We start from the raw sequence: 16,703 nt of genomic DNA on the forward strand, positions 1-16,703 counted from the left end.
GGGCTGATGCAAAATTTTAAAAACAGACAATGTTGATATCTTCGGTATTTATCATCCCCCCACACCCCCGTAGTCAGTTCCACGGTGACAGGCAGCAGGGCCCTGCCAGCACCCCACTGCAGCTGATTCACCACTCTCCAATTTCACGCTGAGAAAGTAACGTTTGCAATTACAGGCACAAGAGACCCATCCTTGACTGTCAAGTCATCCTTGTTCCCTGCTCCAGCGTTACAGCTGCGAAGCCCCGCACTCCTGGACAGTATTGATTACATCGCAATCAAATCAGACAGAGAGAGAGAGAGAGAGTGAGTGTGTGTGTGTGTGTGTGTGTGTGTGTGAGTGAGAGAGACTATGCACAAATGTTATACAGCTAGACGCAGAACACCCTCTCCCTCAACCCCACTCCTTGTTTAAAGTGAAAATGACAGCAGAAAATGAATGAACACTCCTGGCTGAAAGCTGTATTGTTCCAGTAACATGGGAGCTGTCACGATAAGTAAGTCAGGAGGCCCGTGATCCCTGACAGCAACTCTTACACTTGTGGGGGAAAGGTTTACTAGTCTCAGTCAATCAAAAGCCATCAGAGCAGTTTTGCATGCGTGACACACCAACCCACCACTCAATTTCTCTCTGCTACAGAAGCACATTTGGGACAATTGTGCCCACACTGCTGGCAAATTTTTTCAGATGCCAGCAAGAATCCCACTCACATAGCATAGCAGAGCCTGGACCTGCTGTTATGGCGAGGGGAATTTTACCGTATAATGGCAAGGGAAGCATAAGACATTTTTTAAAGAACATGAAAGGTAAGACTGAAGTCCTAACATTAAGATCCCCTTTTAGTATGAGCCACAGTGTCCTAGCAAAATCCCAGTTCATGTATTAACATTCTGCCTCTAAGTTCACCCTGCACTTTCAAAATGACACAGCATTCTTCCACTGCTTAAGTTAAACAATTGTGTAGCATTGCTGTGCACTGCTAAACAACTGCTGCTTTCCCCCCCAAGAAGTGGCTGCATCTTAGTGGCAGGATGTAGTGGTCCCTACACTATATATCCAATCCTTACCAACCCTGGGTGTTATGAGGCTTAATCAGCATTTATTAAGCCAATTGAATTTCTAGAGTACATTTGCATCTGAGTATCTCTAAACATCATCATTAGAGCTCTCTCTCTCTTGCAGGAGCCATTCTTGTTCACATTACAGAAAATTTATAGGATTCTGTGACCGTGGCAAACCCAGACACTAAACTGTGATATGCAGCTCAGTGCAATGGTGGGACATCTTGTTAAATCTGGTGGATTTTGGCCCTACTATTTTTCTGAACATGACAGGCTGCCGGAAAAAAGAAAGGCAAAATGACTGTATCAAGTACGTATGTTGAGAAAGTTATAAAGATGGTACAGTAGCTCTAAAAATGGAGAGAGAGAAAGCTGGCAAGAAAATCCTTTTCATTCCATATTTAGTCCCAATACATTTCTGCCCAACCAGTATAGAAAGAGAAACTCAGTAGTTTTTTTCCAGAAGCTTTATTTAGCTCATATCTTCATTCAGATGAATAAAAACCTCTATACTCCCAAAGTCCTGGCCAATTTTTTTTCCTCCATAGAGAAAGGGGTTGCCATGCCAAGTGCCATGTTTAGTGCACATGCTCATCTCTAAAAAAAGTAGATCTCATTGCATCTGGCACGTTTTATGGAGTCGGGGGGAGGGGGGGGGAAAAGTCAAACCTATAGTAGAAGCTTTGGTGACCTGGAACACCAGAACGAGGTCAGCAGAGCAGTGATCCAAGCAATAGCAAACATCGATAGCACCAATCACCTAAGGGAGAGGATTGTGGGTGTTGTGGGAAGAGCTGGGTGAATATTTTTCAGCAAATATTTAAAAAAATGCATTTTTTAGGACACAACTATTGGCAACTTTGGGGTAAACAATAGTTTTAGCTTTTAAAAAAAGTAGATTTTTCCCCAAAATAATTGTAGCTGTTCATTTCAACCCTTTCAAAATGAAATGTCTTGCACGCTTTTCAATCCAAAAAGAAAATTTTGTTTTTGTTTTTCAGTTCAGTGGGGGAGGAAATCAGCTTTGGTTTGAAACGAAGCATTCCCCACCCCTCATTTTTCAGTTCAGCCCCAAACCAGAAAAATTATTCTACACTCAGCTCTACTCATGGGGAGGAGCAAGGGAGAAAAGAAGCAAAATGAGTAATACTGAAATGCAGTCACATTATGCACCTATTCAAGCGCCTCACCGCTCAGGAAGTTGGTCTCATCACAGCTTGGCTAAAGATTAATCCCACAAATACTGGGACAATCCTTAAAGAGCACCATGGGATGAAGGAAGTCTAAGGGGTACAGTCTGGGCAATCAAACTTAGGTTCATAGGCAAGAATTACATTTTTGGTCTAGGAGGAGGCGACCAACTTGTCCATGACACAGAGTCACTATATACCTTAACACGATATGGATGTCTTTGCTCAGGAATCATCCGAAGAAGTGGGCTGTAGTCCACGAAAGCTTATGCTCTAATAAATTTGTTAGTCTCTAAGGTGCCACAAGTACTCCTGTTCTTCTTTTTGCTCAGGAAGGTGCCTGGACCAGGATGGCAGTGGTGAGGATGGGAGGTTTACTGGCAGAGTGCAGGATGAAGCATGAGCATCATGTGTAGCATGGACGAGGGGCTCTTCTTGGACAGAGCAGCTAATTTACTGACAAGATAGAACACAAGGCTCCATATGCCTAGTGCTATACAGCTGCTGCTGCTGCAGCGGGTAAGTCTATCAGACACTGAGACCATTCAAGTATGCCGGACAACGTTAGATTGTTATTTAGATCACATTAGACATGTGCACAGTCCTTAGCAGAACACAGCTCAGACTAGTCCCTGACCTAATGAAATGACCAGCTAAATTGGACAGAATCAATATGACCAAAGGAGGAGCCTTCAGGATATGAGCAGATAAGTCGTTGTCGGTCAGCAATGGACAGCTAAACAACAAGTGGTTTTTAAGTAAAGATGTGAACGAGGTGGAAGATGCTCAGCCCATAGGAACTGGGAACTCAAGAAGAGGCTGCACCCAAGGAAACTCTAAATTGAAAATGGGATACGGTGATGACGACGACTCAGGATAGCCTTAGATTTCTACTGTAGACCTACCTCACTTGGGCTAGCTGTAGTAGACTTCTGCAGGACATTTTCATGCTCTGTTGTGTCTGCTACATTTGTCACGGATGGGCTTGTTCTTGATGGATGGCACAGATTTTTAAAGAGCAATGACGCTGTTATTATTAAGAGCAACATTACATAGGTTTGGTGGGTGGAAGGGAAGTTCTGTGAAATCTTTGGCCAGGAAATCATGACAGACAGGAAAATTAGCAACCAATTTTCTTTCCAAATAGTAATATTTTTATCTCTGACTGAGGTTGCCGTTCCCAGCTTTGAATCACAATCATTTACAGGCCATTCAAATGCATGAAAAACAAGTTCAACATCCTAGAGAGGATGAGATACTGACGAGGAGGAGCCAAGCAGCCTTGTCTGTGATTAGAACCCCACTGAAATATCATTCCAACTAATTCCTCCTCCACCTGACAGCACTGAGGTTTTGATGAGTGAAACCAGCACACCACAAATCAGCAGCAAATCCACCCGCTTTAGAACCATAAATTCTTGGGTCTGAATTAGCAACTTCCTGTTTGTCCCTCAAATGAGTAAGAGGCACAGGAATGTTTAGAGATGGCAATTTTTAAGACGTCTGTACTGTTTTTTATTCCCCTCGCCTCTTCATGGGGAGTTATTTTGTAATAGTTATTCCTGATTAACTCTATGTGTAGTGAATTAAGCTAATTCAGAATAAAATATGCTTATTCCAGAACAAGAGCTAATCAGGAATAGTTAATCTCCTTTAAATTCACACAATGCCTTATTCCAGATTAATTTCCATGTGTAGACAAGCCCTAAAACATGACTTCAGTTTCCCAGCCATTGAAGATGAATGGGAAACTGACACCATGAACTGGAACTAGAAAACACAATGAAATTCTTTTGGGACGTTTGGTTTTATTAATGACCTGAATACTCACTCATACTGCACTTGCATTAGCAAAAGATCTATACAGTTGCACTAAATCATCTAACAAAAGGGGAGGAATTGAGAGAGACTTACTTTAATGGCTGGCTTACAAACAGGATAAGAGACCTACTACTAGAACTCACAGCCAGAGGAGCTGTGGTTTTGAAGCTAGATTAGGGTTCTTATTCCAGCTCCCTGCCTGCTTGTGATTTGTGTAGTAGCTGTGTGTGTTTTTCGGCAGCACCTGAATTTGTTACCATGAATTAACAGAACAGCATCACACAGGAAAAACAGGCTGGTTTCTGCCTCGCTGATACTAGATCTTCTTGGGGAATGCACAGACTGGAGCCTCTAGAGAGCCACAACAGAGCATGAGCCATTTAAAAAATGAGAGAGGCTTTTGTCCCCGCCGTATTTAAAGAGCCCATCTGCTTAAAAGGCCCACAGAAAGTGGAGTGCAGCCGCCCTGTTCTACACTCACAGCAACACCATGGGGGCACAGGGTCACACAGACCAAGCTCGGACATTCAGCAGGAAGAGGCCTATGCCATGGTCGGAGAGTCCACAAACTGCATACCCACTGGGGGAGTGGGGGAAGCAGCTGCCTGCAGCTACGGCCTTACAGGGGGCTGCTCCCCCAACAAGGAGAGGTTCTTCAGGGCCCAAAACACTGGACAGAGGCTGCAGCACATGTACCCTCCCACAGAAATAGTAGCAAATAAAGACAATTCATAACCCAACTGGCACGATCTTGGGCCCTTTCTCATAGACAAATATTGGTCAGGTGTGGAGGCACTGTGAAGCCATAGAGCATTTTCCTTTCTTTTTATATTTGACTTTCTCTAGCTTGGTAATGTGTCCCCTTCCTCTCCCTCTTTGTACCTTGGCCTTTTATCCTTTCTTCTCAGGTCACGTATCTGTCGCAGCAACGTCTTCTTACCACTCTGCTTGACTTCCTGCAGTCATTTGACCTTCAAAAGGCAGCCTCATTTATTCTTTGCCCCAGAGGACACAGACCCTTTTCAACATATTTTATGGAGTTGTTGCCGATAGATATGCATGGTTTTTATTTCCTTTTACACAGGAAAATATTTGTGAAGGGCTAGATTGTGTGTTTTTCCTGGTTAAAATTCCTTTTCATACTAGTCACTTTTTGCTTTTCTCCTTTTTAGAGAAAACATTTAGGCCCTGTTCCCGCAACCAAACACTTGTACACAAATAACTTTGTGTATATGAATGGTTCTATTAGGACTACTCATGGGTGTATTTGAAAGGTTGGGTCCCTATCATGTAAACACACACATGCACACACTCTCTCTCTCTCACTACTGTTTCTTTCTCTTACCCAGAACACATGCTCCCTCTCAAATTTATAGGTGTGTCTAAATCTCATGACAGAAAAAAAATGAGGCTTCTGCCACCTGGAAGGCAGGGATCAGTTCACAGCAGTTACAGGATTTGGAATATGCAGCTCGCTTTTAGGTAAAAGAAATTATCCCCAGTTAAATGACTTTTATGAGCAAACTTTTCAAAACAACCACAAACGCTCTTTAAAGGTGGTTTCAAAGTCCATTGTAGCTCACCCTGCCTTCTGCCCCTACACACAAAACCCTTTAATGTGCCTCATCCCTCCCAGACAGAAACCAGAACAACATTCCTGAGAAGGTGAGCTAGTTCTTATCTTTCTAGGGTAGGTTAATTATGGAGGAATCTAGCCAGACTGAAATAGAGTCAAGCCTCTTTCCCTCTATTTCCAGGAGAGTGCGAGGGATCCTATCGATACTGAATAGTGCTGTCAGAGTTTCCGTGGCTCAGCCTGAGCAGAGGGTTTTGGTTGGGGCTCATTCAACATGCCATAGGGACAAAAAATCCCTTCCATAAAAATACAAGGCTATGGCTATGTTTTGGGACAAAACCATGCATAATCCATCATGCACCCACCCCGGCAGTCAATGGCTCCTTTTCCCCTCTTGAGCACAATGGCATATGGTCACTTCCCCAAGAGAAACAGAGCACTCAGACCAGGGAAGAAAGACGTCCGCAGTACACCAAGGACTGTTTCACTCCAATGGAACACGGCCTCGTGCCTAAAATTAGTGGGAAGAGGGTGCGTATGAACAATGGGCCCAGCGCCTTTACCAGGCTCTTCCCAGCCCACGAGCCCCAGGGCACGTACTTGGTTTCCCCAATTAATATTTAATATGCAGCCTTTATTGCTCCTGCAGAAATTTAAGAACACTGCACGGGCTCTTAATAATATGATCTTTTAAGCGCCAAGAGTGTTGCAACAGGGAGAAGGGATAACAGGCTTTAATGGCCTTTGCAGAAATCCGGGACGATAAATGCTCTGTAATTTAAAATTAATTAGCGCAAACACCTGGCCCTCAGGGAGCGCTGAAGGGAGACGCTTCTCTTCATCAGTGCCTGAAAGAGGGAAGCAGATCAGATGTGGGAAAAGAGCACAGGCATGAGCCTGGTGAGTACAGGGCAGGAGCCCTCCTGGGAGCTGAAGTGAGGTACTTAACCAATGCCGTGTTTGGGATATACTGGGAATAGAATTGGGACCATTCTGCAAAGCTTCAAATAAGCAGGGTTTTTTGTTTTTTTTTTAATTGGCCTTCTGGTTAATGAACCTACAGGGATTCCATTGTCAAGCTTTCCTCAACACCCCGAGGGCTAGAAGCTTTTTTCTTTCTTAAAATTAAAATTGAGATTCCCCCATAACCCAATGGCTTTAGGAGCTGAGGCTTTAAAAGAAAAACACATAAGTGCATGAGACTTGTGTGCATAAAAACCACAAGTTGGCAACACAGATCTGAATATTTTAATTTACCTGTGCCCTAAAAACTGATCCGTTCCTTTTCTATAAATAGCTGAACCCAGCCTAAGACAAGGTAAAGCATTTCCCAGCAAGAGCATATATATTAATTCTAAAGTGAATGATGGGTTCATTCATTATCGCATACACAGGCTTCTGTTCTTCTTCACCGCAGCTTCTCTCCATACGAGTCGTTCTTCTACAGACAAATGCAGCGTACATTTCCGGCCAAAAATAGTCTGAGAACGGGATCTGCAGCACCTGACTGAGCTGGGACAGATCGGTGCCATCATAGTTCGGCTGGGCGAGCCTGGACAGCATTAAGTCATTCCAAGTCCCTAGGAAGCTTAGTCTCCCAGGCTACATTTGGCAGGGGTTTTTGATGTACAGCCATTAAATCAGCTGACCCTTGGGAGAACACGGGGAGGTGTAAAACACTGAATAGCCTCCATACAGGCTACCACTTCCAGTAGAGTGCATAGGTTAGATTTGTGGCTGTTAGGGGGAAGAGTGAGGTTGCAATGAGTGTCGTATGGGTGCTTAATTACATGCATATTATACAAAGAGTCACCAGCCGGAGGGGACTTTTCCGCCCTGATCCTGCAGACGCTGAAGCATGTGCATAACTTGACTTACAGGAGTCGTTACACTGAGCTCAAAATTAAATGGTCTTTGTTTGCCAGACACTGGCCATGTCAGTCTCTGACTGCAGCCAAGCAAGTGTGCGCCAAAGGAATCGGCGTAAACAACTGGTCACTTTTAAACACGACTCCAGAAAAAAAAAATTATATATATATATATATATATATATATATATATATATATATATATATATATATATATATATATAGTGCTCAGAAGAGGCCACTGCTGGAGCAAATCCACCGACTGCAGCTTGGTCTGAGAGGCAATAGTCTAGAAACCCGAGTCCCTGAACTGGCCAGTTACATAGGATAGTTTTCAGTCTAGCACCATTGTGTTACAATTTCCATGTGCAATCTTCTGCAGACACACTGGTGCGAAAGTGGGTTACCAGTCTGATGCGGTAGCATCATACACACACTTTGCACTGGTGTAAGTCATTGTACAAGGGCAGGCCACATTGACTTAAGTCCACTGGCTTATGCACCAGGATGGAATTTGGCCTACCGAGCACATTCTAGGCCAGTCAGTATACTCCACTTACCCCATAAGTGGTAGCTTTTCCACACAGACTTTGCAAAGGTGTCAGTGATATCACAATGTACAACCCCACACAGAATCAGGTCTCCTCGCACCCCAATAGGTATGTGGTGCTGTCTCCATTTTACAGATGGAGAGAAAGAGAGCAGAGCAATTAAATGAGTTGCTCACGAACACAGGAGAGTCAGGATTAGAACTCAAGTCCTCAGCCCCCATACGATGCTCGATCCAAGCCTCAGCCTTATGACCAGACCTCTGGCAAGGCTCAATGGATTCACAGCAAAATCAGAAATCCCCCTTACTCGGGAGGAGGGAGGTTTGCTATACATTTGGAATGCAGCCCCAGGTAAAAGCTGGGACCAGATCAAAGCCAATCAGATAGTCGAAACAGGATCGTGTCAAAAACATGAAAGGTCAGTCTTGACAAAGCCCTGGCTGAGATGATTTAGTTGGGGATTGGTCCTGCTTTGAGCAGGGGGTTGGATTAGATGACCTCCTGAGGTCCCTTCCAATCCTGATATTCTATGAAATCTGTGGTTTTCATAAGAAACTGGGTGAAATGCAGTTACAGCTGAGGTTTGCTTTGACATGTGGGGTTTGATGGGACCCCAAAGGCTATGGGGTGCAACGGCCACTCCATTCAGAACCCCCAAGTGTGCAACAACTGAATGGACTGATAGCAAAAATAATGGTCACACCAACACCTGTGACACATGGCCCTCCATGGGTTCACAGAGCTCCATCTTAAAAAGATCTCCTTCGCAGCTTTAGGCCAAGAGGGATGCATGTTCCCTTGAATTAAGGTTTCAGAGTAACAGCCGTGTTAGTCTGTATCCGCAAAAAGAAGAACAGGAGTACTTGTGGCACCTTAGAGACTAACAAATTTATTAGAGCATAAGCTTTCGTGGACTACAGCCCACTTCTTCGGATGCATATAGAATGGAATTAAGGAAGATCATGGATTATGCTCTCGGTCATAGTGCACTAGCATTTCACACACAAGTGCAACGAGAGGGCAGGCTGTTCAAACTGTAATTCCTGGCCTCCGTCTAAGGAGTGGTTAATGTGACTTGCTAATCTTCCCGCTCCCAAGTGTTATGTCTAAAAGGGTCTGAACGGGAAATGAGAGCTTCCATTTACAAATCCAGGAATGTCAGGTGACAGTGGTCTCTCCCGACAGAGTCAGCCCTGCTTGGAGAAGGCTGTAATCTGAACAATGCTTTTCAACTGCTAATGGATAACCTTCAATTTCTCCAATGGCTGTGCTCACCAACCCAAAGCACCTCTAGGCCTTTTAAAAGGGCATGACCCCTTTTCTCTTCCTCTCCCCTCCCCTTCCCACCCAACACGAAACAGCTGCTTTAATCCACTTGCAAACATCAGCACTACCCCAGAACAACAGCTGCAGTAACCCTTCCTCCTCCGGACATAATTAAAGCCACAGATGACTACTTACTAAGTTATCTCCTCTGAGGCCTTGGCTACACTTGGGGATTCACAGCGCTGCCGCGGCAGCGCTGTGAAGCGCGAATGTAGTCGCGCCGCCAGCGCTGCGAGAGCTCTCTCACAGCGCTGCAAGTACTCCACCTCTCCGAGGGGAATAGCTTGCAGCGCTGTGAGCGAGCGTGCAGCGTTGCAGGCGCTGATTACACTGGTGCTTTATACCGCTGCGCTCACGCGCGGGGGGGGGGGGGGGAGGAGTGTTTTCACACCCCTGAGCGCAGCAAGTTGCAGCGCTGTACAGCGCCAGTGTAGCCAAGGCCTTTCACTTTGAGCTCTCCGCTTCCATTAACCCTTAAAGTCTGCTAGGAAGTATTAGGTCTTTTTGGAATCAGATATTCTAGGGGACACTGCGTCATAGTTGTCTCTGACAGGATTGGTTTTGGGTCACGTTTGGAACATTCCAGATGGCATCCCTTCAAACAGATGTGAACAGCATTGCTGGCAAGCGTAGGGGAAGGGCCAAGAAGCTACTCAAACATGCCCCTAGGGAAAGCATGGAACTGAAAGAGAAGGAATTTTGCTTGAACACAAGTTTCGTTACCTAGGAAGAGAAGAGGCATAAAACAAGATCGAGCCTAACCTAACTGCTCACCACCATGGACCAATATTCAGTTAGTGCAATGGTTGCTGAGGTGCGGTAGACAGGCATGTTCGTTTGGACAGACAGAGGAGTTGGTGCCACAGAAAGTTTGAATAAAATAAGAGGTTTAAGTAGAACTCCCTGAAGTCCAGACTACTGTGCAACCTACCCAAATCAAGCTTTGTTAGAAACTTGCCTGGTTTCTTGAGCCAAAAGGTGAGATTTTTCAAAAGCTTTCAGCATTGGCCTAACTCTGCTCCCTTTGAAGTCAATGGGACTTTTACCACTGACTTCAATAGAAGCAGAAATAAGCCAGTACTTTTTGGGCAGGATTTTCAAAAGCATTACAAAAAAAATCCCTCTGTATGTATTCTTCTGAGTGGCACATTGGGAAATATAGCAGCCCACTATAGCTGGAGCTCCTGCAGCCACAAAACAGAAAGGATGGTTTAAAGTGTGAGTCAACTTATACCTTGGGGTTTGCAATCTGATAGCAGCTATTATTTGGAGTAGCAAGAGGAATACACCTTTTTTTTTTTTTTTTAAACAAGCAGTTAGTCCCATAGACAGGAGACTGAGTTTTGGTGGAGAATCTTATTCAAAAGCCAACGTCGCTCTAGGAACTCTGCAAATTGATGACTGGCTATACAAAGAACAGGCTGGAGAAGAGCAAACTGTCATTTTAGAAACATGTCTAAAAATCCTCTTTGCAGCCAAAAGGTGTTCTGATAGAATGCAAGGCTGCTATTTATGTTATGCACACAACCTGTAAGAATAAATACAGACTAGGGACTAAGATGAGAAGTCTAAAGGTTTATTAGATTTCCACTAGGGAAATCCTTTTATAGTTATTACTTCAAAATGGTTATTAATAGATAAACTACCCATTTTATTTATTTCCATATTGCTGCAACAACTGGAAGCCAAAAACAATTTATAATCCAAGGAAAGAAAAGCAGCCGAGTGCACTGTGGGCAGATCCTGTTTTATCTGGACTCTGCAAGCTTTCCACTGAGAGTGGATTGACTCAATTTTAATGCCAACTTGATTGTAAGGAGATTTTCCATGAGCTTCTTGAACTGCTCCAGCCTACGCTGGCTTATTTTAGAGCATGAGCTCAATGCCCGATGAACAACCCTGAATTGGAAGGACACAGACGGACATTCTTCATTCCCAGGATGAGGGCTTAAACCCCTTCCCAGCAAACCTCAGGATGGTACTAGCTGGAAACAAACCAGTTCTGCCCTTATAAGCCCACTATGCCCTAGGTCCATGATGGTCACTTCCCAACAGCAATGCAAATTGCAAACTGGCTTCAGAATGAGCTCAAGTGAATCCCAACACTGACCAGAGAACAGTCTTTCCCCCCCATGCCCAGTTAAAGGAGCTGGGTCCATTTTGCTTAGCAAAGGAAAAGGTCACAAAACACTATAAAACTGCAAGCTAATCCTCCCATAAGAACAAAATCCTCACGAAAATCTATACATTTGTAACCCACACACCTCCTGGGTGTGTTGTTCTGTCCCTTCTAGTGGCACAGAGACCACTTAGAGATTAATGAGGCTGCTACAGTCTTAGCTAAGGGCCATGTGGCTTTTAGCTCATGCAGTAGCAGCTCATACATTAAGCTCTAGAGGTCCCAGGTTCAATCCTACCCACCGACAACCAGGGTCTATCAGCATTACAAAATCTTTTCTACCACAGAAGCCCCAACTGAGATGGGTGCCCATTGTCTGTATGCGTTTGTGCAGTGCATAACACAAGACAGAAAGGATGTGATGAGAGGCCAGAGAAATGAAGCGACTTGCCCTGGATCACACAACAGTAGGGCTGGCAGAAAACCTCCAGTTTTAAAAAATTTTGATTAGGGGAAAATAAAGAGACTTTTTTTTTTGAAGGGGGGGGGGGGGGAGGCCAAGAATTGTGAATGTTTCCCCCAGTTTTTGACCAGCTCTAAACAGCAGGTCAGTGCAGAGCGAGGAATAGCACCAGGGTCTTACAGTCCAGTGCCCCGGCCATTGGCACATTGTCATGCCAGCTGAAAATCAAGGTATAAAACATTTTTTAATGTCTCCATTCCTAGGACAAACACCATGAACAGGGAACAGTTTTGAAGACAGGCGCCGCAGTAACCTTTGTGAACCTAACCGGTCTCTCGACAGTATTAAGCTATATAGACTGCACACAGTGACCTGGGATAGGAGCAAGAATCGGTATCTAGAGACCGGCTGTTACATCCGAGAGTCCATCTCCCTGCAAGCAATGGATACAATCCCCCAAAAGAGGGCATCACTGAGTTGACTAGTCAGACTTTAGTGCTGTTCCTGCTCTTTATTAACTTCTCAGGAGTATATTTTAGTAGCTCTCTATTGTGTTTGGTCAACTGTTTTTATCCAGCTGCCTATGCATTGGCAGGCAGAGAATACGGTGTTAATTGTCGCGGATTTTTATAACAGAATCCATTACTTCATTAAGCATCCGTGACAAAGCCTGTCATTAAAACATCTTGCATTCCAAAATACAGACACGGGGGCACGATAAGCTGCACCCCTCCCAACATTTCTAGCTGGTAAAGCGGGAGGGGTCCTGCCCCCAAAGGGTGAGAAACTGGGGGCGTGGGGGAGTCAGGCGCTCACCCAAGGGGAGCTGCAGAGCAAGCCCTAGCCCACCCTGCAGCGGCAGCTGCTGACCCATGGGCCTGGCTGGGTTCAGCTCCCCACTGTGGGCACTGCAACTTGGCTGCTGATGCATGAGGTCCCAGTGCCGTTTAGGTTTGTCCTGGCCCTCCAATGCGGGAGGGGTCAGGCCAAATTTGAGTGAGCAGCGCTGCGACCCTACGTGCCAGGTTACAATGCCTGGAGCAGGGAGCAGAGGTCAGCCAGCCCCAATTCAACCTGGACAAGGGGTTTTGTGGGTCAAAGCGGGACAGTCTTGCAAAACCCAGCCCTGTCGGGAGGTCTGAAGCTGCAGACCTGCACTTTCTGAACAGCCAAGGTTCTGGACTTTATTGCATTATATTATCCAGGCCTCATGTGTGTTTCAGCCAGGCCATTTCAAGAAGCCCCAGTTGGATTTTTAGTGGGGGTGATTAAGACCCCAACCTGGCAATATACAACACAGGTAGACGGGTGCCTCTGCGCACAGCTCCACTAATTTCAGCTTGCACCATAATTTGCAGGACCAGGGTCTAAACACTAATTCACAAGATGCAAACTGTTTTATAAAGTTCAGGGGAAGTCTCAGAGTGTCACAATGGGTATGTAAACAAACAGCTGTTTTCCCTGAGCTAAGTGCTCCCACATTATCAGGCAGGAATTTCAGAATGCAGAGGGGGCCAAAATTCCAGGGCTTCCCTTCAAGTATAAAAAGGTCCCAAATGAAAAACTTTGGCCTGACTTTTTTTTTTTTTTTTTTTTTTTAAATTAAAGAAGCACACAAATAATGGTCATCTATTTTTGCACAGCTCCATTCTGGAGACAGCACAGCCTGCTAAACATTCTCCTCAGCATGGCAGAACTAATAAGTGAGTTGGTATAATAACGTGCACTTAAAGTGTAGTCAAACTATATAGACACACTTGGACAATTTCCCATGGGGCTTTTATTGCTATTGGAAAACAAAAATAACCAGGCAGGGTACCTGCAAGTTATCTACATCCTCAGATGTTGATTAGCACTAGCTGAAGATCTAGTCCTTCAGGTTGGAGGGGCAGCGACTGGGTCTTTTGTGTACACTCTCAACGCTAAGCAAACAGCATATTTGAGTTTGCTGTAGGGAGACCTTTTGAGTGTCAGGTTAGTGCAGAAGGCTGTTTAAAAACAGGCCAGGAGGAAAAGGGAAGGGGACAAAAGGACTCCGGGAGGGGAGAAGCATTGAAGAGACGGAGGGCTGGTCTACACTGGGGGGTGGGGGGGGTGGGCGGGGACACCGATCCAAGATAAGTCAAAGTATCTTGGATCGAATTACCTGGGGTCCAGACGGCGCGGGATCGACGGCCGCGGCTCCCCTGTCGACTGCGCTACCACCGCTCGCTCTGGTGGAGTTCTGGAGTCGACGGTGAGCGAGTTCGGGGATCGATATATCGCATCTTAACGAGACGAGATATATAGATCCCGGATAAATAGATTGCTACCTGCCAATACGGCAGGTAGCAAAGACATACCCAAAGATAAGCAAGAGCAAGCCACAGACTGCAATGATTTGGGCAGAGCCGGCTCTGGCTTTTTGGCCGCCCCAAGCAACAAAAAACAGAGCAGCCAGAACGGCAAAGCAAAAAAAAAAAAAAAAAAAAAAGAAACCCTGCGAGGGAAGGACAAGGACTGAAGGACAAGGATTGCCCTGCTGGGCTTGCTGCAGGGTGCTCCCGTCCACCGTGCCACTGCCCCCTACAGGGAGGCCGGAGCGGAACCAAAAAAAAAAAAAAAAGCAGCCGTGCTGCCCTAGGATTGGGCGGAATGCCGCCTCGTTCAATCTGCCGCCCCAAGCATCAGCTTGCTCGGCTGGTGCCTGGAGCCGGCCCTGGATTTGGGAAAGGGAGCAGTTAAGAGGAACAACTGTCAGACCTCTAAGGGAAAACACACACCCAAAAAACCTAGATGCGTTGGGAAGCGATCACCATGGGAGCAGTGTGCATAAAACATCCCAATAGAAGAAAGGGGAAACCCACTGATGAAGAAAACCCACAAGCCAGGCAAGAGACTGGCAGAGAGAACATGAAGCCTGCCTGGGTTTAGATTTCATTACAAACTGAATGCCCAGTTTAGGGCTCTCAGACAGCTCATGAACTCAGGCCCATTCAAATCCAAAGAAAGCATCTACACGAACACCTGGGAAGTGTAACTACAAGTTTTGCATTTTTCTTAATCCCACCCTGCAGACTTGTTTAGAGATGGTTTGTTAATGCAACTCCCCAAAGCCAGACTGATCCATGAATCAATCCCCTTAGCACTTCCCTCCATCTCATCACCACCCTGCATTCTTTAAAAGTTTCTGAACTGTGGTAACATTGAAGGAGAAGACTGCAGTCCAAATGTGCATGAAAATCCTCTCCCTTCAGGTTAACATCCCCATAATGATAGAAAGCCAACTTCCTAACAAGTGAAGGGGGGGGGGGGGAGAAATCAAGATGAAATGCACAGCAGAAGACTGATGGATTCTTTCCCTTTGAAGAATTGAACATCAGATATCACAAGACTGATTAGTGGAATCGCAAGGGAGAGAAGGCAAAGGAGGTTACAGGAGAGCCCTTGTGACTAACCCAAGGCTGGGTGGAGATGGATCCATTTAAATGGACTGAAGTTTAATTAAAAACCAAAGAATGATGTAATATGCATGATGTCATAAGGCTTTGAGCATACTGAACTTGTATCTAACATAGCACTGCTCCAAGCTAAACACAGTGGAAGTTATTTCAGGTATGCCACAAGCTAACTCCTGTATGGAGAGGGGTGGAGACTTAAGTGCCCTGCTCAGGGGGAAGTCAAGATTTCCGTGAACTATAGTTCGCATCAGAATAGCTTCAGGCTTTTATTCTCTTTGCTCCAAGCTCCTTCCTGCCTCAGCTCTAAAAGCTCATTTAACAACAGTGATTATGGTGCAAAGTGGAAGAGGCCCAGGATCTAGACTCCACCCCAGCCTGGTTATTCATCGGAAAGCCCACAAAGGCACAGTGGGGGAGTAGGTGGGGACAGGAAGAACTGTGATGGCTGCTGGGTTGTTTGAATCCGGCACCGCTGTCTGGACTTTTGTGCCTGTTTTAGCGACATAAAGACCCCAGGTACCTAAAGCAGCTTGTTCAAGTCAGCCAGAGCCAGAGCTTACTTGCTCACTCCCCATCATGCATCTCAAAGCGGGGGACTATAAGCTCATCTTGGTGGAAGGGAAGGCAGGAAAGGCAAATTAAGGCCCCACTTACATTCCAAATAAATCCAAGTTTAGGATCCTATTCAACATCAATTCCAGTTTGCAACATATATGACCCAGACTTTGCTTGGGGATGGAACATGATCGACATCCTGTCTGTATTACATATTCCAAGTATATTGTAATACCTGCGCTGTGAGCAGGCTCCCTGAGTCAGCCATATTTGTGGGAGTGACCGGGCCACAGTTTTCCAAACTCGTTTCCTGTAGTTGGAGCTGGTACCCTTCTTCTTTGGGCCCAAATTAAAATGCCCTACAGAAATATTTTCCAGACACTTCACACGGGCTCCTGCCATTTCCTGAGCCGCGTCACCCAACAAGGTGATCTGGAGGCAGGTGAATTCCTACATGACAAGACAGCCCATGCCCTCTAGATGAAGGCAGAGACAGGAGGTGGGTGTATACAGAAGGGCAAGTGGGAATGGAAGCCCCAAGGAGCTGTTCAGGCTGTGGCAAAAAGACTAAGTGAATCACCTGCACCCGTAAAGTGGGTTCTGCTGGTGCCGAAGCCTTTAAAAGGCTCCACAGCTGGCTCCCTGGGTTGTCAGAATTCAGCTGACAGGTGACACCCCCTCAGAGGTATTAATGCCCCCAAGATTCTCTGGTTCTCTCCGTGCAGTGTGTGCT

The 16,703-nt window shown here is 45.6% G+C and overlaps 1 protein-coding gene across 1 annotated transcript in view; it reads right to left on the reverse strand.

Moving 5' to 3' along the window:
* The window catches only part of LAMA5 (laminin subunit alpha 5), a 167,844-nt gene that overhangs the window by 104,440 nt on the left and 46,701 nt on the right, over window positions 1-16,703 (reverse strand).

This window comes from Chrysemys picta, chromosome 13, assembly GCF_011386835.1.
Source record: "Chrysemys picta bellii isolate R12L10 chromosome 13, ASM1138683v2, whole genome shotgun sequence".
In the NCBI taxonomy this organism is placed as follows: domain Eukaryota; kingdom Metazoa; phylum Chordata; order Testudines; family Emydidae; genus Chrysemys; species Chrysemys picta.